Below are 25,606 nucleotides of genomic sequence, written 5' to 3'. Positions count from 1 at the left end.
CTTGCCTATCTTTTATTACTTTATTTAATTTAAAATCTATCGTGTCTGAGATGAGAATGGCTGTTCCTGCCCTTTTTTGTGGACCGTTAGCCTGTATGATAGTTTTCCATCCTTTCACTTTAAGTCTGTGTTTATCTTGTTGTGACAGATGGGATTCTTGCAAGCAGCATATGGTTGGGTTATGTTTTCTGATCCATCCCCCCACCCTGTGCCTTTTGATGGGTGAGTTTAAGCCATTGACATTTACTGATATTATGGATTTAATGTATTGTAGTGCCATTGTTCTAAAAAACAATTTGTTTACTCTGATATATTACAAGTATTATAGTGATGTTCTTGTTTATAAGAGGTCTTTTAGTACCTCTTTCAGGGCCGGCTTGGTGATAGTTGCCTCCTTTAACTGTTGTTTGTCTAAGAAGGTTTTGATCCCTCCATCTAGCTTGAATGAAAGTCTAGCAGGATATATAATCCTTGGTTGAAACCCTTTTTCATTCAGGGCTCGATAGATATCTTGCCACTCCCTTCTGGCTTTTAGAGTTTGAGTTGAAAAATCTGCAGAAAGTCTTATGGGTTTTCCCCTGTATGTGACTTTTTGTTTCTCTCTTGCAGCCTTTAGGATCCTTTCTTTATCCTTACTTCTTCTCATTGTGACTATGATGTGTCTTGGTGTTTTCAGGTCTGGGTTGATTCTGTTTGGTACTCTCTGGGCCTCTTGCACCTTGATATCCTTTCTGTTATTCAGGTCTGGGAAATTTTCTTGTATTATTTCCTCTAGGATGTTTGCTTCCCCTTCCTCTCTTTCTTCCTCTGGCATGCCAATTATACGAATGTTACTTCTTTTGAGATCATCCCATATGTCTCTGTTGTTGTTTTCAGTGTCTCTCAATCTCTTTTTAAGCTCTTTCACCTCTTTCTTAGTTTTCTCTAACTCATCCTCTGTCTGACTAATTCTGTTTTCTGCTTCTGTTAGTCTGCTTTCCCTTGCCTCAGCTTCTTTCTTCATTACAGCTATTTCAGCTTTCAGTTCTCTAATTGTCTCAAGATAATCGGTATTTTCCTTGGGGGTCTCAACTGTTGTTTCCCTAATACTGCCATTTCTTTCCTCCAATGTTGTTTTCATTTCTGTGATTAATAAGTTTATTATTGCTTGCATACTTTTCTTATCTATGGTTACTTCTGACTGATTTGTGGTTTCTTCTGGGCTCTTGTCTTCATTCATTGGGGTAGCAGTTTTATTTGTTTTTAATCTACCCATTTTTTTTTAATTTATGTGTTTCTCTCTCTTTTTTTTTTTTTAATGCTCTGTTGTTCCTCAGTTGTTGTGTTTTGAGCACAAGTAACACTGTACTAAATACCTTTATGACAATTGCACTCACCAACCTCCGGAATAACCGTAGCAATTGAAGTAAGTATTGAAGGAGTTTAATCGTTACCAGTTAGCCAAACATTTTCTCCAGTCCGTGAAAAAATAGTAACCAAATCCCAGTGAAGAAAGAGAAAAGGAAGAGAGGATAGCAAGAATAGACAGTTATGCAAATCTACTATCCAGTGTATATTCTAAGGGTAACAAGAGTGTAAAGGGAACTAGAGCAGAGATACACACATAGAGAGTCCACTCTGGGTCAGATTTCTTCCCCAAAGTAATTCACAAATTCAGAAAGGCAAAGAAGAAAGAAGTGTATGACAAGATTAAAAAAAAAAAAAAAAAAAAAAAAAAAAAGAGAGAGATAGAGAGAGATAAGAGAGAGAAAAGGGAGAAGATAAGAAGTAGAGTTGTAATTAAAGAGCAGTGCGAGGAACTTCCCAAATGTGTATGAGTGAATTAAAAAAAAAAAAAAAAAAGGAAAGAGGAAAAAAAAAAACCCCTGTTTGGTGGTATGGGGTATCCTGCTAGTAGCTGGTCCCAGGCACTGCTTATGGGGGGGGGGGGGGCGGCGTGAAGGATGTATGCTTGAAAATTAAAAGGAAGAAAAAAGAATTTTTTCCCCTACTCTAATTCTTAACCCAAATTAAGTTATAGAAACATCCTTGGTATGACCGTTATGGCCCCTTATTGGCTGGCTTGCTAAAGGCAGAAAATCCTATTGTTTACACGAGATGTGTCCGGAGCTCAAAGGCTAGCAGCTTCTGCTTCTCCGGGCGCCATCTTCCGGGAAACCCCGCCCTCCAGACTTTTTTAAAGGATTTCTCAAAAATGAAAACTAGCTCCAAGTCCTTTGATCCAATGAGAGCTATACTCAAGAAGTCTTTGGATCCACCCTCAGGGTCGCGGTGGACCCTAGCGACTCCCAAGAGGCAGCCCCCGAGCTAAAGTGCTCTCTCCGGGTCCTCTGCCCGTCGCGCTCTGCAACTGGCGGCGGAGGAGCCGCCTTCCCGGGCGGGCGGAGGACAATGCCCGGCGCACTCGCCTTGCCTGGCGCCGCCTGGGAATTCTGGAGCCCCGCTAGTCCGTGTCCCCTTTGCTCTAATTGTTAACCCAAATTAAACTGTAATCACTTCTTTGGTGCTCCCCCCTTGTTGACTGGCCTGCTAAAGGCAGAAAATCCTACCTTTGCCGATGATGCTATCAGAGCACTCGCTGTTAGCGACTTCTCAGGCCGTCGCCATCTTACCTCCCCCGAGCATATCACTTCTAAAATTCAAATCATATGCCTTTCCATCAGCATATAATAGGTAATAATATTAATTTCAATTTGTCTGTGAAGTAACTGTTATTAAATAACAGTCATAGAGTAAATTAAGAGGAGAGCCAGGTTTTAAGTTCAGGTATTCTACTTCCAGATTCTATAGTTTTTACTTATATGTTACATTTTTCCTGATGATATATGAACTAAAGTTGATATCAACTACATTTTCATAAAATAAATTATTCATATACACTAAAATATCTTTTGAAATATTTTAATTATTTATCCTTTCCTAGGACTTATTATTCCTTTGTCAAATGTAAGAAGAACCCTGAATAATAATTCTTAAAGATTTATTTAAAATATAGGGACCAGGCATTGGCACATCTGGTAGAGCACACATATAACAATGTTCAAAGCAGATACTTAGAGGAAAATATTGGCAGAACTCTTTTACCTCATAAATTTTAAAGACATCTTCAATGAAACTAATCCAATTTCAAAGAAGACTAAGGCAAGTATAAACCTATGGGACTACATCAAATTAAAAAGCTTCTGCACAGCAAAAGAAACCACTACCCAAACCAAGAGACCCCTCACAGAATGGGAGAAGATATTGACAGGCCACACACCAGATAAGATTTTAATAACCAAAATATATAAAGACCTTGCCAAACTCAAAAACAAGAAAACAAATAACCCCATCCAAAAATGGAGAAAGGACATGAAGAGAATATTCACCACAAAAGAGATCCAAAAGGCTGAGAAACACATGAAAAAAATGCTCCCAGTCTTTGATTGTCAGAGAAATACAAATAAAGACAACAGTAAGTTACCACTTCACTCCTGTGAGAATGTCATACATCAGAAAAAGTAGCAGCAACAAATGCTGGAGAGGTTATGGGGTCAAAGGAACCCTCCTGCACTGCTGGTGGGAATGTCAATGGGCCCAACCCCTGTGGAGAGCAGTCTGCAGAACTCAGAAGGCTAGAAATGGACCTACCCTATGATCCTGCAATTCCTCTCCTGGGGATATATCCTAAGGAACCCAACACACCTATCCAAAAAGATCTGTGTACACATATGTTCTTAGCAACACAATTTGTAATATCCAAAACCTGGAAGCAACCCAGGTGTCCAACAACAAATGAGTGGCTGAGCAAGTTGTGGTGTATATACACAATAGAATACTACTCAGCTATTAGAAACGGTGTCTTCACCATTTTCCACTGCTCTTGGATGGAGCCTGAAAAAAATCATGTTAAATGCAATAAGTCAGAAACAGAAGGATGAATATTGGATGATCTCACTCTCAGGCAGAAGTTGAAAAACAAGATCAGAAGAGAAAACAAAAGTAGAACCTGAACTGGAGTTGGTGTATTGCACCAATGTAAGAAACTCTGGGGTGGGTGGGAGGGAGAGTACAGACCCAAAAAGGATGACAGAGGACCTAGTGGGGGTTGTATTGCTATGTGGAAAACTGAAAAATGTTATTCATGTACAAACTATTGTATTTACTGTGGAATATAAAACATTAATTCCCCAATAAAGAAATTTTTAAAAAGGAAAAGAACAATAAAAAAATCAGAAAAATAAAAGTAGAGGTATTAACTCTTAAAAAAAAATGTTCAAGGACCCAGGTTTAAGCTTCTGGTCCCCACCTATAGGTGGGAAGATTCATAAGTGGTGAAACAGTGTTGCAAATTTCTCTCTCTCTTTCTCTATCTTTCCCTCCCCTTCTCTCCATTTCTCTCTGTCTCTAAGCAAAATAAAACACTTAAATATATTGTATATATATGTATATGTGTATACATATACACATATATATATAATAAATTGATCTTTCATGTGAGTATAAATTTCTTACCATTTTTAAATTGTCCTCAATATTCTTTCATGATTTACAAGTCAAACATTTTGTTGAATCACAAAAAAAGAATTTTTCAGGGCTGGGGAGACAGTGTAATGGTTATGCAAACAGCTTTCATGCCTGAGGTTCTAAGCTCGCAGGTTCAATCCCCAGCACTACCATTAAACCAGAGCTGATCAGTGCTTTGGTCTTTCTCTCTCTTTCATGTCTCTCTGTGTCTTTCATTCAAAATAAATAAAGTATATATTTTTAAAGTTTTTTTTTCAAATATAAAACTAGGAAAATAAATCATATGTTCTCCCATAAACACTTGTGATAGAATATGATACATAAAGACTAGGTCAACATATTTAGGATAGACTCATAGATATTTTGACAGTTCAATACAGGGAGTTAAAGACAGGAATTTCTCTTGGTTGGTAATATAATCAAACCATCAAAACTTTGTACAATATTGTGCCCTCCCTCCTTATCAAAGCTAAGCAAGATTCTCTAGGGTAAGGAAGTCAGACAAAGCTGGCTCAAGATTTATAGTTTAGATACGGTGACAACCTATTTCAAGAAATAGCTGTGCATTTTGATTCATTTCACTCTGTTCTGCTTCTTTTCAAATCATTTTATTGAAGAAATAACAATATATAATTAGTTGTTGACACATGGGTATAACCTTTCATCTCCACATGCTAAGTGTCTTCACATTGCTACTATCACCCACCCAAGATTTCTCTGATATTTGTACTGGGAGCCCAGTGTCTGGCATGCTGATAACATCTCCTCCTTCCTCTGAATCTTTCATTTTACTACAATAAAAAATATCAAGTCCTTGGGTCCACCTTCATGTTAGCTGTAGTTCTCAGGCAAAAATTAGTAAAGTCATGGGCCTCTTGGAATATACCTAAAATAGACCTACTAGCTTTTTCCAAAATGGAGACCCCAATGCCATCTGCTATATTCTTTCCTTTAGGCTCCAAATTAGTAAACAATTTGTTCTGTTTTATATCTTAATGCTTTTTCAGCCACCAAGTTGCAGATGGTACCATGATGCAGACCTGACTTCCCTGGGCAGAAGACCTCACCAACATACCCTGGACTTCCACCTCTCCAGAAAGCCGGATCAAGGAAGAAAGTAGCTCCCAAATATGGGGAAAATATATTAATATCAGTAACTGTAAACCCCATCAATTTGAACTGGGACCCATATTCAACACAGGAACCTTTGCATCCCTGTAGGTCTGAGCTCACATTCTGTGGTCACAGCTAGGAACATTCTAGGCTGCACTCATTTCAGGACCCATTTTCCTCAAGTGGTAGAGTATATTGGCCCAACCTCCCTTTAGAGAATGGGGTAGTTCCTCAGCTGTATATGTTTATCATTTTCCCTTATGAATATACATAATTTTCCCTGAGAAACTCTGAAATATGTGTAAGCTCTTGCATGAACTTAACTCTATTCATCATAATGCCAGACTTCCACTTTTCCTTGCTAAAGATAGTTCTATAACCTTTGCTGATCAGATCTGTTCTCCAAATCACAAGTTGTTTTCTTGCCAGTAAATCTTTTTTTTTGATCCACTCATTCCAATACTTTTGGATAACATTGATGATAACAAATTCTGTGATTTTTAATCCATCTTGAAATATTGCAATGTATTTTGATATATACATATACAGATACATTTTTCCATAGAAACCCACATTACATCTTAATTTACTAATGATTATTATTTGCTCAACCATTAATCTCAGATTATTCTTATTTTGGTAGTGGATATTTCTTAATATTCAGAGGATCAAGGAATATTCACTGTCCCACAGACCCCATTTCCTAAGATAACATCTATTAATTGAATGAATTCTGTACATTTCACTTATTTCATTTTAATGAAACTGATATACAGCTTCCATTTGGCTGTGTGTCTTAGAGGGAGTTAGTTACAAATTTCAGCTTTTAATTTTCATATTTGGAAGATCCTAACTCAAATAAACCTACAAAACACAAAATTATCATTTATGAAGGCAATGTAAATCAGTATACTGACTATTAAAAACTTCCAGTTATGTCCATTCACTAAAAATTAAGAATTCTTGTCTTTTTAATATAATTTTTTATTAGTGATTTAATAATGATTGGGAAGACTGTGGCATAAGAGGGGTAAAATTACATACAATTCCCACCACCAGAGTTCCATAGCCCCTCCCCTCTGATGGAAATTTCCCTGTTTTTATCCCTCTGGGACTATGGACCAAAGATCTTTTTTTTTTTCCTTTTCCCCCCCTTTTGTTGCCCTTGTTTTTTTAATTGTTATTGTAGTTATTATTGTTGTTATTGATGTCGTCATTGTTGGATAGGACAGAGAGAAATGGAGAGAGAAAGGGAAGACAGAGAGGGGGAAAGAAAGAGAGACACCTGCAGACCTGCTGCACTGCCTGTGAGGTGACCCCCCTAGGTGGGGAGCCGGGCTCAAACCTGGATTCTTAGGCCATTCCTTGCCCTTCATGCCAAGTGTGATTAAACTCCTGTGCTACTGCCTGACCACCAGGAACAAAAGTCTTTATGGGGCACAGAAGGTGAAAGTTCTGGTTTCTGTAATTGCTTCTCCACTAGACATGGGCATTGGCAGGTCGATCCATACCTCTAGCCTGTTTCTGTCTTCCCCTGGGGCAGGGTTCTGGGGAGGTGGAATTCCAAGACATAATGGTGAGGTCTACTGCGCAGGGAAGTCAGATTGGCATCAAGGTAGCATCTGAAACTTTGTGTCTGAAAAGCATTAAGATATAAAGCGGAACACTGTTTAATAATCAGGAACCTAAAGATAAAAGTCTAGCAGATGAAATTTGTTAAGAATGTAGTGAACACATTAATGTAGTGAATACATTATGTAGCAGAGCTCTAAGTTTAGGATTTGTAAGTAGACCTATCTGCAGCAAATAATCAAATAAATATCCCCTCCCTTTTTTTTAAGCAGAAATTTAGCTTGATTATACTGCTAAAATGCTGAAAGACCTGACTTGAGTGAATATTTTATGTAAAATGCCGGGGGGGGGGGGCGGTCAGCCCATATGCCGGGCTTTCAGAAATAATATTAGAGCATTATTTCATTTCGTTCTAACAGATAATTGTATCTGTGGTGAATTCAGTCCAAGACTCATATTAGTTTTAACACCTTGTATGGTGACATAGTTTAAAATCTATAAATTTCTACAATCTCTAAAAAAATGAGTGCCCAGATCCTCCAACAAGGAACTGATAATTCCAAGTAATCCACACCACTCATGAGCTGATAACTCAGGACAACCGATTTAGTCAAATTAATCTGCAACAGTGCTGTGATTGGATGTGCATATATTCAGCCATGGAAAATAAAACAGCGGAAACTGTGATTTATTTGCTTGCTTGCTTGCTTGTTTGTTTGTTGAGAACCAAATGCTTTGAGGAAAGAACAAGTTCACATTTTGCCAATAATGTAAAGAGCCCCCTTTAGGAATTACAAGTTACTGACACATAATTTTCATTAGAGTCGTTTTAGTGACTCTTATTTGCAGACATGTTCAATAGCCACCAATTGGCCTGCTCCATATTTTACAGCTGTAAAAGTTTAGGATAAATCCCATTGACATAATTTAATCTTTGAAACAAAATAAAAAGTTAAAACTGTTTTAAACCTAAATCGCAATTCAGCATTATAGAATCCCTAAAGCACCTGCAAGCATCACTTTGAAAACTGCTAGTGCAGGTTAAGGGAAACTGCCAAGGATTTTAAGGAAGTGAATAATACTGCCAGATTTACATTTGAAAGATATGCCTGGCCTCTGTGGGAAGAGCAAAATAAGGGAAAACACAAAGTCCCATTAAGAAGGAATTTGAAGCAGAGCAATGGTAATGAGAAGAGAGAAGCAGAATTGGAAGTCTATTTAGAAAATCCAGCAGCAAAGCAGTCATTCGGCTATCTTTTAACTTTAAAGTTGTAATCTTTGCTGGAATCCATTAGCTTAGTCAAGGTTGCCTTTGAAACTGGCTGCATAGTAGTTGCAAAGAACATATAACTCCTAGATCTGAAACTTAACTTTGGACTATTGGGCAAATTGTATAATTTCTTTACCTTCCATTCTCTCATCTGGAAAATGGGGTAACAGTTTCTACCTCTTGGGTTTAATAGTAGAAAGGAAAGGTAAAAAGCAGATAACTATCTTAAAGTACAAGGATGGAGCTTACAGAAAGTGTGTGTGTGTGTGTGTGTGTGTGTGTGTGTGTGTGTGTGTGTGTGTGTGTGTGTGTGAGAGAGAGAGAGAGAGAAATCTCAAGAAAGGAGCCATTTAATTAAAACCAGACAATATAACCAAAATTAATAAATAAATAAAATAAAAAGTATGTTGGCAATCGATGTAGTAAAAGGAAATACAGGTTTTGGAATTAAGAACTGTCTTAAAAGAAACTGAAATGAGTAAAACAATATCATTTTTATTTGTTTGATTCAATCTACTTTATTTCAAGTGAAATTGCAAACTTAGAAGAAAATAATTCCCCTGATAGTGTGTCAGTTTGGGCTTTTTCAATAGTGAAGTAAATGTGAGGAGACAGGCTAACACCTATAATAACTTGCTGTTTGACAAAAAGAGGCAGTCAAATGAGGTTCTTTCACCATAAAACTTGCCCCCCACCCCCCACCAAGCATGTGCTGGGCAGATCCAAGTGTCAAATCTTTTTAACACAGCAATTTTTTTTTCTTTGTAGGTCCTTAAGCCAACCCCCCCATCCTCCATTGCTGATACTATGGTCTATTTACATAATAATTGTTTTGCCTGAAAGATTCCCACCTTTGATCTATCTTCTTTCTACCTCAAGACCCTCCCTGCCTGCAGGGTATTAATTAATCCCACTGGTTAAAAACTTTGCAACAGTTGCTAAGGGAGTTTATACCTTAGCCCACTCTTTCCTTTTCTCCACCCCCTTTCTTAGCCATTTCCTTTTCAGACTTGCCACTTCTGGTTCTAATAGATAAAAGTGTTGTCTTTGATCAATAAAGACATTATGTTCCCACTCTGCCAGGAGTTCCTGGTCTCTCTCCCACGTAGCTGAGTAAGCAGCAACCCAGGTTGGCTCTGGTCAAGTTCTCTCCAACCCAGAGAGCACGTGCCCCAGAAGAAACAGCCTCACACTAGCCCGGCATTTCTTCGTCCTTTGGCTTTTCTGATTAGCTGAGAATCAAATGAAATACCAACATGTCAAAGCAGATTTCCCTGGATCTTTTGTGAGTGGCTGGCACACACTGAATTTCCTCCCACCCAGCACACACACACACACATTAAAAAAAAAAAATCTGAATTTTGAGCAGAGAAGATATGTCTGTATATGAGTGCCCCCTTTGTTTTAAAGAGACTTAGAGAAATATTTTCAAAACTCGCAAGAATCCTAAAGATTGTTTGTAGGATACATTTAGTGTGTACAACTATATTATGATTAATGTGTCATCATCAACATTATTTTTCTATCCTTTCAATGATAGACCCCAAATTTAAATTCACACATTTTTAATGTCAATGAAATTTAAATTCACACATTTTTAATGAAAAAAAATGAAACCTTCTTTTGGTTAATGTCTGTTATTCTGATCGTTTTTGGTTGGGATGAAATTAAAAGGTCCATAAAATGGAACACCATTATGGGAATTGCCATGTATAAGAATATGTAGTTCTTGAATGGGAGTAGATAGCATAGTAGTTATGCAAAGAGACTTACATGCCTGAGGCTCCACAGTCCCAGGTTCAGTCCCCTGCACCAGAGCTGAGCAGTGCTCTGGTAAAAATAAATAAATAAATAAATCTTAATGTGTAATGGATTAAAGACTTGAAATGTCATAAAAGCATCCAAATAAAACTCAGAAGATAAAGTACTTAGCATATAGAAAGAAATGCAAGTTTATATTTTTACAGAGTTCATAAAGAATTCAAACATATGAACTTGTAAAAAACAAAATAGCCAAACTATCTCTAAGACTTTCTGAGGACTCTGAGGACTATTGTGGTTTTGGAGGAAGAGTTACAGAATTTAGCTAATGGGTGCCCCACAGAGCTATACCCCTATAATTTTTATATTCTTATAAACCATCACTATGTCACTGAATAAATAAAAAGAAAAAAATGTAGCAAACTATTCAATAGCTCACCTGGATAGTGTGTTGCTTTGCCACATACACCACCCAGGTTGGAGTCTAGCTGCTATCACACTGAAGGAAGTATTGAAGCTTCTCTTTCTCTGCTTCCCTGCTTCAATCTTAATATATACAGCTGTGTCACAGTAGTTTTAACTAGAAAACATTCAAGTACATCATTAAATGAAGATCCTAAAGACATCTAGCTAGTGGGCAAGAAGTCAAAATTAAAACCAGGCCTAAGTCTCTTAAATCTCGGGCTCTCTGTTAATCCACATACAGATTTCTTATAAAACAAAGTCCTCCCTAGATTAACCATCTAAACCAGAAAAACTACCTTTTTTTTAAAATTTGTGTTAGTGACATAATAATGATTAACAAGATTGTAAGACAACAAGAGTACAATTCCACACAGTCCCCAAACAGTTCTATGCCCCATGCATGCCCCATCCCCTCCACTAGAAAGTTCCTTTACCCTCTTGGGAGAATGGGCCAAAAATCTTTTTTGTGTGCAAAAGGTGAAAGGCCTGACTGCTGTAATTCCTTCTCTGTTGGACATGGCTGTTGTTAGGTCTACCCATACCCCCAGCCTTTTTCTGTCTTTGCCTAGTGAGGTAGGGCTCTGGAAAGGTGAGGTTCCATGAAACATTGGTGAGGTTGTCTGCCCAGGGAGTCATTCATGGTAGCAAAAACTACCTTTGCTTTAAGACAAATGATTAATTCTTTGCTCATCTTCTTCAAAGTAAACCTATTGAGCAATCATGGGGGCCTAATTTGAGTGAGAGTGTATAGCCGACAACTATCACAGGGAGATGAGCTATTTTACCTATATGTCAAAAAGCACACTATATATCATTTATGTCTAAATAAAGTTATTTTGAAAAGTGAAATGATGAAGTGAATCACTGCCTATGTGGATATTCAAAATAATCCAATAATGAAGAATCCTCAAAAAAAAAAAAGCAAACCTTCTTTTCCATAAATTATATATATTTTTTACTTACTGTGTCACAGGCATAATACTAAGGATTTTACATATATTATCTCAGGTAATCCTGATAACAACAAAATAAATATTTCATGAGGCTCTTAGCATGACCTCAAATAGAGAGAAATTTTGAAATCTGAATGATGAAGTCACTACTTCAGGACACCTCACCTTATCTCTGACTCCATTCAAAGAATACTTACTGCTTTTGATTCTCCCTTAGAAGGTGATAAAGAGAAAAGCTGAGGACTTTTGTTCTTGAAAGTTATAATATTAATGGGAAATATGGGGGTTTTCATTCAAATTGGTTTATGTGTATACATATAGCCATTGCTCTCATAAGGTTATATTTTTATTCAACTATGTTTCTTTCCATTACTTCAATTATTTTATACTTTAGTTTTTCCTTTTTTGTTTTTTAAAATTCGAAAATCCATACAAGACGTATCTATTAGATAGGTGTTTATTTTGGGATGAATTTACACTAATTTTCTTTCAAATGTTTATATCAACTCCTAGATTTAACTTCTTAGTGAAAGAATTCCCTTGAATTGAAAATCTAATTCAACTACACATTAGTTCAAATCTCCACGGTGATCAAATAATCTTGAGAAATTAATAATATCTAAACTTTCCCAGCCCAACACATCCTCTTCTAATCAGTATTTTCTTTTCTTTCTTTCTTTCTTTCTTTTTTTTTTTTGGTCTTTTCTGAGCCCCTTTTCCATAATCTATATATAAAGCATGTTTTGGTATTCAGGGAGTCCTGGGATTCCACACAGACATGATGGGCCTAGACCTCTAACAGATCCTTCTCTCCACAGTCACTGGTCATCTCCATCAGGAACAACATTACAGATCCCTCTGTGGGCCCCTACAGGACCTTGCTCTCAGTGTGGACCAACAATGGTAGGGAATGTTCCAATCTTTAAAGGGAGATTGGACAATATACTCCACCACCCAACAAAGATGGGTCTTGGGAGTCAGACGGTAGAGCAGTGGGTTAAGCCCAGGTGGCACAAAGCACAAGGACCTGTGTAAGGATCCTGGTTAGAGCCCTGGCTCCCCACCTGCAGGGGAGTCACTTCACAAGGAGTGAAGCAGGTCTGCAGGTGTCTGTCTTTCTCTCTCCCTCTCTGTCATCCCTTCCTCTCTCCACTTCTCTCTGTCATATCCAACAAGGATATCAATAACAACAATAACTACAACAATAAAACAACAAGGGCAACAAAAGGGAATAAATAAATACATAAATATTTTTAAAAAGAATGTCTAAAAAAAAAAAAGGATACTGAAATTAGTGCAGCCTAGAATGTTCCTAGCTGTGACCACAGAATGCGAACTCAGACCTACAGGGATGATGCAGAGGTTACTTAGGCTCCTAAGCTGAATATGGGCCCCAGATCAAATTGATGGGTTAAAAATGTTTATATACTTTTGGGAGCTACTTCTCTTCCCTGATCCAGCTTTCTAGTCCTTTTTCCAACTACTAACCCCAGACAGTAGCTTGAGTCCACCTGCATGTTAGCTTTTAGGCTCAGGCAAAAACTAGTAAAGTCATGGGCACCTTGGAATATACCTAAAATAGATATACTAGCCAAAATGCAGACCCAAATCTTCATCTGCAATATTCTTGCCTTTAGGTTCATGATTAGTAAATACTTTGTTTTGCTTTATATCATAACTCTTTTTCAGCCACCAAATTCCAGGTACTAGCATGATGCCAACTTGACTTCCCTGGGAAGACAACCCCACCAATGTGTCCTGGAGCTCCATCTCCCCCCATCCCCGCTCCACTGGGGAAAGAGAGAGGGTAGGAGTATGGATCCACCTGTCAATGCCCATGTTTGGCGGGGAAGAAATTACAGAAGCCAGACCTTCCACCTTCTGCACCCTATAATGATCCTGGGTCCATACTCCCAGAGGGATAAAGAATAGGAAAACTTTCAAGGGATGGTATGGGTTAGGATGTTCTGGTGGTGGGAATTGTGTGGAATTATACCCCTCTTATCCTATGCTCTAGTCAATTTATTAAATAAAAATTTTAAAAAATTCTTTGTTCACTGAAAATTCACCAAAATTAAGTCAATCTGGTGTCATTTACTAATCAAAAATATAAGTAACCACTTATAAAACATAAATTAATATTCCATTAGTAAGAAAATAAAGTGCCAGTAAGGAGTGTGGCCTTGAAGTAAAAGCTGCTTCACTTCACTCCCCTGATCAATGAGGTAACAAAACGTCACCTGAAGGCTCACCAAATAACAAATGGAATTTCTTCAGAAATTCATTTAGCCACAAGCAGGTGCAGTAATGCAAGGTCACTGGATAGGAAAGAAGTGAGGGAGAGGTTCTTAGTACTTAGAAAGCTGCTTACTGGCAGATGGTGCCATTTTGGGGATTTAAGCAGCAGACTACATTTTCAGTGCCAGGAAAGTGGTCTGGATGCTTGATCTGTGAACTAAGGGGCAACTGGATATCCACAAGGGCCAGAAAAATGAAATGAAAAGGGATCAAAAGGGTAGATTTTAGACCAGAAGCACCTTGGAGGGTGCTTATTTTGCCATTTGAGCAACCTAGGCTCAAGCCCCTGGTACAACACGATATTGGTGGAAGCTTCTGTCTTATAGTATCTCTTCCCCTTGCTTTCTTTCTCTATCTGGAAAAAGTCCTTGCCTAGAGTGTTTTCATTTCCTTCCCTTCCTTCTAACCCTTGTGGAGTGGGACTCCCACAAAAGATCCAAAGTCATATGAATAAATGCTCCACTTCACTTATCCTTAGAGATATTCAAATTAAAAGTATACTGAGGGGGACCAGGCAGTGGAACTTCTGGTTAAGCACACATATTACAGCGCACAAGGACCCTGGTTCAAGCCCCTGGTCTCCACCTGCAGGGGGAAAGCTTCACAAGTGCTGAAGCAGGTCTGTAGGACTCTCTCTCTCTCTCTCTCCTTTTTTTTCTCTCTCTCTCTCTAGCTCTTGCTCTCCCTCTCTATCTCCTCCTCCCCTCTCAATTCCTCTCTGTCTCTATCTAATAATGAATAAATAAAAATATTTTTAAAAAACTACACTGAGGTGCTATCTTACATCTGTAAGAATGCCCTCCATCAACAAAATCTTTCTCTCCCCGTCTCCATCTTCCTCTCCTCTTTCCATTTCTCTCTGTCCTATCCAACAACGACCACATCAATAACAACAATAATAACTACAACAATAAAACAACAAGGGCAACAAAAGGGGATAAGTAAATAAATAAATAAACATTAAAAACAAAACAAAAAGCTTCCTAATATAGAACACTACATGTCTAGTGCATAGCAGTGTTTACTGGGATGATTGAGAACAACTCCCCCTTAAAAGAAGCTTTATCTTTGTTTAGCTTACATAAATTATATTAAGAGGTTGGAGATAATAGTTCACCAGGTAGGGTACATACATTGCCCAAGTTCAAGCCATGGGACTGTTTTGACACCAGGAGTGTCTCTGATGTGTGGTCTCCCCATAACATCCCTCTCTCAGAAAAAGTCAGTCCACAAATGTAATCCACTAGATATATCCACAAACTAACTCATTTCGAGGAGCTCATTCTATGTCTCCTATTAAGAAAAGGTATTTCACCAACCTTTCCTGTCTTGGGTCCAAATTGGCAGAAGATACCATTGTTTTGGGGAGTGAGGACTATAATCACATTTACATCTTATAGAAGACAGGCAGAATAATGCTAACATCATGGCTATTACCAAGAAAGTATTGGGAAAACAGTATAACTACTAGAAATGTCACAAAATCTAGTAAATGTATCATAGATAGCATTCAAACAAGAAGATAATGGTTGTAAGCTTCATATTGGTAAAGGAATGTTAAGATGGCAATATTATCCCTGAGAGTCAGCTCTAAAGAGTCTGCAGGGAGGCACTTTAAGTAACTGCATCATTGAAGTGATTAATGACTTTGAAATCCAGGTTGATTTTAAACAAGGATCTATCCTAGAAGTGGAAAGCCAACCTCAATAACATGCTCATTAGCCATAAAATATTGTGTTAGACAATCATGCAAATTAAATGAGTCCTGCTCAGCCCAGGCTAGATCAAGACCAACCCACATTTTTGTTCATAATCTGGCTGAGTGGATTTATTTGTAAACTTGTGCTGTCATATTCTTCATGATTCCTTAGCCAAAACTAGGGAAATTATAACAGAACTTCAAGTTGACTATTACCCTGTGTCTACTGAGAGATTAATAAGCCCAATAGGAGGTGTCCAAGGACCTCATGCTTAATTAATGTCTTTGGATGATTGGAGACTTGCTATATATCTTGACTGAAACGTTCAACCCTACCTAACCCTTCCACCTCTATCTTTCATAAATGGTGCTAACAAAACGTTGGTATTCTTCAGAGTGGTTTGGTCCCCTTCCCCCCATCTCTAGTTGATTGCGGTTTAGTCCTGCTAGTTTGGTAGGCCGCTTGTCCCCGCCACAGAAAGGAACCCCAACAGAGTTCCAGAGTGACACAGTTCGAGAGTTCTTGGTGCCGCCGCCGCGGGGGAAGGAGGCAGGAGAGTTCTGTTTGGTGATTAGTTTGGGTTAGTTTATGAATCGTTGTTCCTGAATAAAGAAATACAGCTTCCCTGTCTAGCCGTGTATCTCTGGTCGTCTCTGTTACCCACCCGTGAAGCTAGCCTGGCCAGCTGGAGCCTCCGAAAATAAACAACACCAAAATTGGGCTTCCCTTTTGAAAACAAGCTAGTTTTGTCACTATATACATTCCAAGGCTAACATACACATCACCTACAACCCAAATCTGAGCTTTGGTCACCAGGAGTAGCTAAGACCAACTTGTGTCTGCTATCAGGAAAATCATTTATGAAAAGCAGAGATGAAGTGGAAAGAAAAACATAATAACCATCAGGGTGTAAGCACCAAGATGTTAAAACAAGTTTTCATTTCACTCCATTCTTTAATATATATGTAAATACGTATAGAGGCAGTGAGAAATTGAGAGGGAAGGGGGAAGGAAGTAAAGGGGAAAGACAAAGAGGAATACACAATGCCCTGCTTACTGCTCTTGAAACTTCACCCTGCAGGTAGGAAACAGGAACTGGAACCTGGGACCTTGCACACAGTGACATGTACACTGTAATGGGTGAACCGCTGCCAGTACACCCTAACTCCATTCTTAAGGATGTCCCCAAGGACTGGGAAATGGTGCACTGGGTTTGGAACCTCTGGCTCCCCACCTTCACAGGGGTCACTTAACAAATGGTGAAGCATGTCTGCAGGTGTCTATCTTTCTCTATGACCACTCTGTATTCTCCTCTTATCCATTTCTCTCTGTCCTATAAATAAATAAATAAATAAATAGCCACAGAAGCATTGGATTCTAGTGCAGGCAATGAGCCCCAACAATAACACTAGACACAAAAAGGGGATGTTCCAAAGCAGAATTGTGGGAATACATTTAAACTGTAAGAAGGCCAGAAGGTTAGTTAGAAATATTTGCTATTGTTTCAAATTTAGAAGGCATAGAATAGGGAATTAGAAGGAAACCCTGAGTTATATATTTACTATTCCATAATAATGGAAGCAGTATTTCATGTCAAGGTAACAGAGACAACTTATGGTCATTCATAAATCATATATACTTTGCACATAAAACAAATCTTGAATCCTACTAAATAGGTGTTGGAGAGTGGGTCTCACTGTCCAGGCCATTGCTTCCATGAGGTCTGAGTGCGTTGGCCTCCAGCTCTCCCTTCAGGTCTACACAAGGGCAGGTCCCCCAGTCTCTGGAATTTATGATGTCTGGACCCCCAGACATGTGCGCCTTTCTACACATGCCACCTCCCCCCCTTCTTTATTTAATTAAAAGCCATGGATTACTGTGTGAGGTTAACCTTAAAACTGCCAGCAAACATCCTGATTGCTCAGCTGCCTCCCTTCTTCCCCTGCTGCCCTAAAGAGCCTGCAATCTACCTCCTGAAAAATGTACATTGTAAAGCTTGTTGTCACCTTGTATGATAACTTTTACTTCTGATCAAACAGTCTGTGACTATGCATTGTATTGCTCTGTGTTTGGGTTAATGGATACCTCAACTTTCCCTCTGAATTATGGATATATTTACATGCTTTTTCTTTCAATAAATGAATTGTCCCACTGAGGCTTTCCCAGAGCTGGCTGCCCTGTCTCTCTGTGCACTTTGCCCTCAGTATGTGGAGCTACCCCAGGACTCCCAAGGAGTGGCTCTGACCCTAGCCTGAGCTGGCCAGGCAGCAGGGGGACCCAGAGCGAGCCTGCAAATAGGAACAAATGTCTGCTAATTTTCTAGGCTGAGCTACCAATTATGTAGGACTCCATTTAGGATATTCTGTTAGCAATGCAATACATTGTTAATCAACGAAGTTGTTTCATATATATTTGATTGCTAACAGTGAATTTAAAAAAAAAAAAACTCCCCATTATATGATTTAGGTTAGTGATTACTTAGAGGGACACTTGATAAAGTCAATATTCCTGGGAATATTTACACTGGGGCACTAATTAGCTCCATTCCTGTGCTTCAGTTTCTTCAAATGGAGAATTAGGAGATTAGGCAAATAAATTCTAAACTATAAAGCTATTATAAGCTTAGAGAAAGTTTTTTTTTTTTTTTCCTCCAGGGTTATTGCTGGGCTCGGTGCCTGCACCATGAATCCACCGCTCCTGGAGGCCATTTTTCCCCCTTTTTGTTGCCCTAGTTGTTGCAGCCTCGTTGCGGTTATTATTGCCATCGTTGACGTTGCTTTGTTGTTGGATAGGACAGAGAGAAATGGAGAGAGGAGGGGAAGACAGAGAGAGAGGGGGAGAGAAAGATAGAGACACCTGCAGACCTGCTTCACCGCCCGTGAAGTGACTCCCCTGCAGGTGGGGAGCCGGGGGCTCGAACCGGGATCCTTACACAGGTCCCTGCGCTTTGCGCCACGCATGCGCTTAACCCACTGCGCCACCGCCCGACTCCCCAGAGAAAGTTATTTTACATAACAAATGCACATTTCCAACAGAAGCAGTCACAGCAATACATTGTCATAACTGTAATGTTTTGAATGTTTGAATCCACTATTCATATGTTCAGATTACGATCTTTCATAGCAGTTAGTATATGCAAAGAAAAATTACGGCCTTTCTTGGTCATCAGAAATGAGGACTGCAAATCAGAAAACATTTTGGCCATTTTTTTTTTTTTTTTTACATGTTTTGTGAAGAGATCCTGGTTGTAGTTACTGGAGTTTACAGGGTGATTTTCACTGTTTTTCCGAGTTGATCAGTGAGAGCATAGTGACTGCTATAGCCACGCCTCCATGAATTTCCCGGGTAGTTTGAGATTATTTCATATTAATTTTAGTTATCTGGAAAAATCATGTAAAACACATACATAACTTTCCCCCAAATATTAAGTATCTATTTCTGGGTCTGTTTTGAACTTTCCACCTTAACAGAACATCACAGGTCAGAAAGGGATCGTTTTAATTTTGCCCTCTTCAAAAATACAGAGACCTTCCTGGATAGTTGGTTTGAGCACTTCTGTTTTGTAGAATTAAAATGTAGAGTTGAGTGATATAAAATGAGGCAGAACCTCGCTTGTTTTTTTTCTTGCACTTAGAGCTTAAATAAATATCAGATCTTATTCATGACTAATGTTTCTCCATGGGGTGTATTCAACCAACATAATGAAAACAGTAGGAATTTAATTTGGGATGTAGTGTGTTGGTCAGTCAGGAGAGAACAATTTAGGTAGGCAAAAGCACTGGGATGATTTTTGCTCCCATCATTTGTTTTATTTTGCCTCTGACACATTAAGTGTCCTATGCTTAAGTTATTTATCACTTTCTTGGATTGGATTATGGTCTATTTACTTCAGCTACTCTTACTTTTTTATTCTATTTTTACCTTGTCCTGGCCCTTACAGTAAATAATCTTTCAAACACATCCTGTGAGTTCTCTCTAAAAATGACTTCTTGGGAGTTATTACAATAAAATATATTTTTATGTATTCAGTATTTTAGATATGTTATTTCTTCACATGTCCTTAAGATGTTTTAATTTATTGACCTAAGAACATCATTTCCATTCCCAAGTACAATACTTAAGTAGAAATCATAAAAAGAATTTAGTATATTTTCCAAGTCCTCTTTTAGCAGAATATTTATCTAAATATACTAACAACGCTGAAGGCAGCTTTAAAGACTTTTCTGCAAGTTTTTGTTGAACCCTGCTGTTAAATAATGCTATTAGGAAGTCGGGTGGTAGCACAGGGGGTTAAGCGCACATGGTGCAAAGCGCAAGGACTGGACTAAGGATCCTGGTTTGAGCCCCCAGCTCTCCATGTGCAGGGGAGTAGCAGGTCTGTAGGTGTGTATCTTTCTCTCCCCCTCTCTGTCTTCCACTCCTCTCTCCATTTCTGTCCTATCCAACAACAGTGACATCAGTAACAACAACAATAACTACAACAATAAAACAACAAGGGCAACAAAAGGGAATAAATATTTTAAAAATAATAATAGATAAATAATGCTATTAATAAGGAAGTATTTTTATATAAGTATTTTAATCTGCATACACACATTTAGCAATAATTAATAGTTTTCTCTAACTCAGTATATATATAAATTAGAGGCCTTTTGGAATATTTTTCAAACGTGACTTTTATAAATTAGCAGTTTTCTTACAAGTGAACAATTGAAACAAAACCTCAAACTGACTGAACTTTGTTTGATATAGCTCTGAGACAGAAAAAAAAGGGGGAGGTTGACTTGAGCTGCTACAGGCTAGAAGATTTCTTTAAAATTAATTCCCACCTTACTCCCACTGTATGGAAGATCAACACACCTTGAATGTGGAAGGGTGTGAGTTCACATAGTTAGACTTAAAAGTATAATTATTTAAAACAGAAAATTTACCTTCACAAATAAGCTGGAGTGACAGGATTTGGCTTTCTGTGGCGTTCAGCAGTGAACCATTGTTTAGATTTACCATAACTCAAAGATTTGGATAAACCCCAGACTCTGATGTCCACTGCCTGTTGTTTTATTTTTATGTTTTTTACTGTTTCTATGACAGACTTTCTTCTTTTCGTAATTGGACAGGTTAATGGTTTACAGTGGATACAGTTGTTTGTATAATCTATGCAATTTCTCAATTTTCTAAGAAACATTCTCACCCACAGCTTTTCCACCATCAGGCACCATGACCAGAAAGCCTCCCCTGAAGCCACCCACCCACCTAGAGTCCTTCACTTTGGTGCAGTACACCAAACCAATTCAATTTTTTTTTTCTGTCACAGAGCAACTAACATTCAGAATAATGAAATATAGACATGTTATAGGTAATACACACATTATTCATGTTTATATATTTATTTATTATTGGACAGAGACAGAGAGAAATTGAGAATGAAGGGGGAACTAAAGAGGGAAAGAGACAGAGAGATACCTGCAACCCTGCTTCACCACTCATGAAGCTTTCCCCAAAAGGATACACCCAGTCTCATCTGATCTGGGAATCTAAGCAGGGTCAGTAAGTCCTTGGATGGAAGAATTTGTTTCAGAGTCTTCTGGTCATTTTCTCATAACATTTCTTCCCCTCTAGGAGGATGGTCCAAAATTCTTGTTAAGGTGCAGAAGGTAATTCTGACTTCTACAATTGGACATGGACATTGGCCAGCTGATCCATACCCCAAGATTGTTTCTATCTATACCTAGTGGGGTAGGGCTCTGGAGAGTGAGGTTCCAGGATACACTGGTGAAGTCTTCTACTCAGGGAAGATAGGAAGGAATCATAGCAGCATCTGAAACTTGGTGCTGAAAGGCATTAAGATATAAATCAGGACACATTGTTTAATAAACTGGAACCAAAAAGTAGGAATAAAGCAGATGAGAATAGGGATCTTACGGTGGAAAGAAGCGAGGAAGTCTATTTTAGGTATGTTCCTAGGAACACATGACTTTAGCAATTTTTGCTTGAGTGTGATAGTAACAGGTTAATTTTGCAATGTCTGTGTGTTGTCTTACAATTTTCTTCTAACACCACCATAGCACCAAGGTATTGTATGGTACCAAAGAACCATTCACATGGTGCCAGGACCCAAACCTAGGAATCTCCATAGAAGGGTACCAGTCTTTCCTAATGAGCTATCTCTCTGGCCCTTTGTAGCTATTTTTTTTTTTTTAGAAGTCTTCCTCTATGTTATGATCTCTTCTACAAATATCATGGTGAAAAAGGAAATGGAAGAAATGTGGGGGAAATGAATTAATCTGATAACTAAAATGGGTGGTTTCTCTTGGTGAGAGGGATAGATTGTAATTTCAGTTGCCATTGAATTTCCCCTACAGCACTGGAGATAAACACAAGGGATTTCTTGATAAAGTGCATCAGTCTCCCCATCATGCTCTGAGGAATGAATCAGAGCAGAGTTCCTAACTTTGGGTGTTTAAAGTTGAGAAACTTAAGGTCATGTAAATTAATTGCTTTCTTCCCATATCGCCCAACCCAGCACGCTTCTCATTTATCTTGAGAGAATAGGTTCTACAAAATACACTTTCTTTGTAAATCTTCAGCCAGACTTCTTCCTAAATCAACCTTATTTAATATATTTCAAATAAATCAAGACAATTTAAAAATTAAGAAGTAAGAAATGTTATGGTTACAATGTTCAGTCACCCAGGAACAAAAAGCTTATTTTTGGTCCCTCTCATCATGTTATTTAAATTCACCCCATTGTCTACTCATTCAGAGCTTGTATCTGCAATATTTAATAAATAACACCAATTGCTCTCTTATTACTGCTCATGGTAACAATCTCTTCATTAATGTTCAATCTCTTGTAAGAGAACCTACAAAAACTATCCACAATATAACACAGAGGGCAGATTCTTTTGTGAAAAAAAATAATTGAGAATGAAGTTAAGTTGCTGCAGTTTTAGTTAAGGGTTTTATTTAAAGGCTTCACATTTGGGATTTATAAGATTTTTACTGGTTTTGTCTTACATTTCTCTATTCTTAGCCTCACATACAGGATAGCCCCATTAGGTTTTTGACCTTTGCTTCCAGCTTTAGAAGGATCTAGGCAGACTAAAAGCATGCAGGCAGTGCTTTTTTTTTGCCTCCAGGGTTATTGCTGGGGTTCAGTGCCTGCACCATGAATCCACTGTTCCTGGAGGTCATTTTTCCCCTTTTGTTGCCCTTGTTGTTGTAGCCTTGTTATGGTTATTATTGTTATTGTTGATGTTGTTCGTTGTTGGATAGGACAGAGAGAAAGGGAGAGAGGAGGGGTAGACAGAGATGGGGAGAGAAAGACAGACACCTGCAGACCTGCTTCACCACCTGTGAAGTGACTCCGTTGCAGGTAGGGAGCCAGGGGCCCGAACCGGAATCCTTATGCCAGTCCTGGCACTTTGTACAAAGTGCCCTTAACCCACTGCACAACTGTCCAACCCCCGCAGGCAGTTTTTTTTAAATATAATTCACATTTAAAAATAACATCTACCTCATTTTTGCCATAAAAATTTAAACTTAACTCACAACTCTGAAATAATTGTTTTATTATTATTGTTTCTTCTAACAGCAAGTGGATACTTCGCTAATGTTTCAACATGGATAAAGAAAAGCATTTATTTTGTGTATATAAATAATGACATTTTGCAAAATTAGCACCCAAAAGTACGGTGGGGGGAAGAATTTTTCAGGAGATTTTTAACTGAGGCACTTTCTTCTTTTTGAGGCAAAAACTTTGCATCAAAATCAGTAGGAAAATAATAATTTAGTTACTAATTAAAAGTAGGGTGGGGGAAAGAATTTTTCAGGAGATTTTTAACTGAGGTACTTTCTTCTTTTTGAGGCAAAAACTCTGCTTCAAACTCAGTAGGAAAATAATAATTTAGTTACTAATTACAGCACCAAATATAGAAGAATTTGTTTTCTGTTAGAAAGCATGTAATTCAAATTGATAATAAAATATAATTTTACCTTCTTTTAGAAAAGTTAGCACTTTTTTTGTTCAAATAGAAAAATAAAAAGGGGGGAGTCAGGCACAGTGTGTTGGTATGCTTCTAAGACCCCTTCTGTTTTATTGGTTTAATCCCCCCTGCTTAACACTGTATTCTATTTACATAACCACCATTAACTAAGCACCGCCCTACCTGCAGGGCATTGGTTTAATCCCCACTGGTTCAGGATGTCTATTTGCTCCGCCCCCTCTCGTAGTCACCCTGATTTCCACCACTGTCTTTTCGTGCCACCCTCTCTACGTCACATCCAGTTTCCACCCTACTTGGTGAGTATATATAAGGACAGGATTGTGATTAGAGCTATCTTAGATTGTGCTGCGTTCCACATGAATAAAGACTGAACTACCACTCAGCTATGAATCTCTGGTCGTCTCTGTCTCCCACCCATGAAGCTCAGCCCGACAACAGTGGGTTAAGTGCACATGGGACAAAGCACAAGGATCTCCATAAGGATCAAGGTTGGAGCTCCCGGCTCCCCACCTGCAGGGGAGTCACCTCATAGGTGGTGAAGCAGGTCTGCAGGTGTCCATCTTTCTCTCCCCCTCTCTGTCTTTCCCTCCTCTCTATATTTCTCTCTGTCCTTTCCAACAATGATGACAGCAATAATAACTACAACAATAAAACAACAAGGGCAACAAAAGGGAATAAATAAATGTTAAAAAAAAGGCCACTTACTACAAAGTTTTCCTCAAAATAATTGTTTACAGCTAGCAAAAAGCCACATAAATTTTTATTTTTATTCTTCTGATAGACCACAGTGTTTTATATTATTGGAAAAATCATTCCACCCTCAAGAGATTTTTAAAAATTAAACTCCTAACATATTGAGATAAACTCTATTTTTGTTGCAGTTGAAAATGAAATTGATGGATCCAGGCAGTGGCTCACCTGGTTGAGCACACATGTTTTAATGTGCCAAGACCCAGGTTAGAATCCCTGGTTCCCACCTGCAGGGGGAAAGCTTTGCAAGTGATAAAGCACTGTTGCAGGTATCTCTCTGTTTCTGCGCTTCTTTATCATCCCTCTCCTTTCTATTTCTGGCTGTCTCTATCCAATAAATATAGATAAATAAAAAATAAAAGACTAGAGATTAATGAAATTTACCCCCGTTTTATGCCTTTGAAATTTGTGGAATAAATCTGAATTACGAAATAACTTTTCAAAAAATTATTATTTTCTAATAAATCAGAACAAAAGCAAATAACTTTATGACTGATCACATGTTCAAGCCCTCTAGACTTAGACTTTTCGGCCAATAAGATCTTTTTAATTTATCAGTGAATTGTTTTTGTTTTTTGTTTGTTTTGTTTTGTCTTTATCCATTACCTGTTTTTATAAAAAGGAAACACTGACAAAACCATAGGATAAAAGGAGTACAACTCCACACAATTCCCACCATCTGAACTCCTCATCTTATCCCCTCCCCTGATAGGTTTCCTATTCTTTATCCCTCTGGAAGTATGGACCTAGGGTCATTAGAGGATGCTGAAGGTTGAAGATCTGACTTCTGTAATTGCTTCCCCAATGAACATGGGTGTTGACAGGTTGATCCATACTCCCAGCCTGTCTCTCTCTTTCCCTAGTAGGGTGGGGCTCTGTGGAAGCAGGGCTCCAGAACACATTGGTGGGGTTATCTGTCCAGGGAAGTCTATTTGACATCATGGTAGTATCTGGAATCTGGTGGTTGAAAAAAGTTAACATATAAAGCCAAACAAGTTGCTGACTAATCATGAACCTAAAGGCTGGAATAGTGCAGATGAAGAATTGGGGGTTCTCTTTATTATAGATGGCTAGTAGGCCTGTTTTAGTTCTATTCCAAAGGGCCTGTGACTATACTAGTTTTGTTGTTTGTTTGATTGTTCCTCTGAGCCTGAAATCTGATATGCAGGTGGATCCAAGTTATTGTCTGGGGAAATGGTGTCATGGCTGGAA

The sequence above is a fragment of the Erinaceus europaeus genome, chromosome 6 (assembly GCF_950295315.1).
Source record: "Erinaceus europaeus chromosome 6, mEriEur2.1, whole genome shotgun sequence".
In the NCBI taxonomy this organism is placed as follows: domain Eukaryota; kingdom Metazoa; phylum Chordata; class Mammalia; order Eulipotyphla; family Erinaceidae; genus Erinaceus; species Erinaceus europaeus.
The sequence above is the reverse complement of the archived record's forward strand: the minus strand, read 5'-3'. Positions refer to the sequence as shown.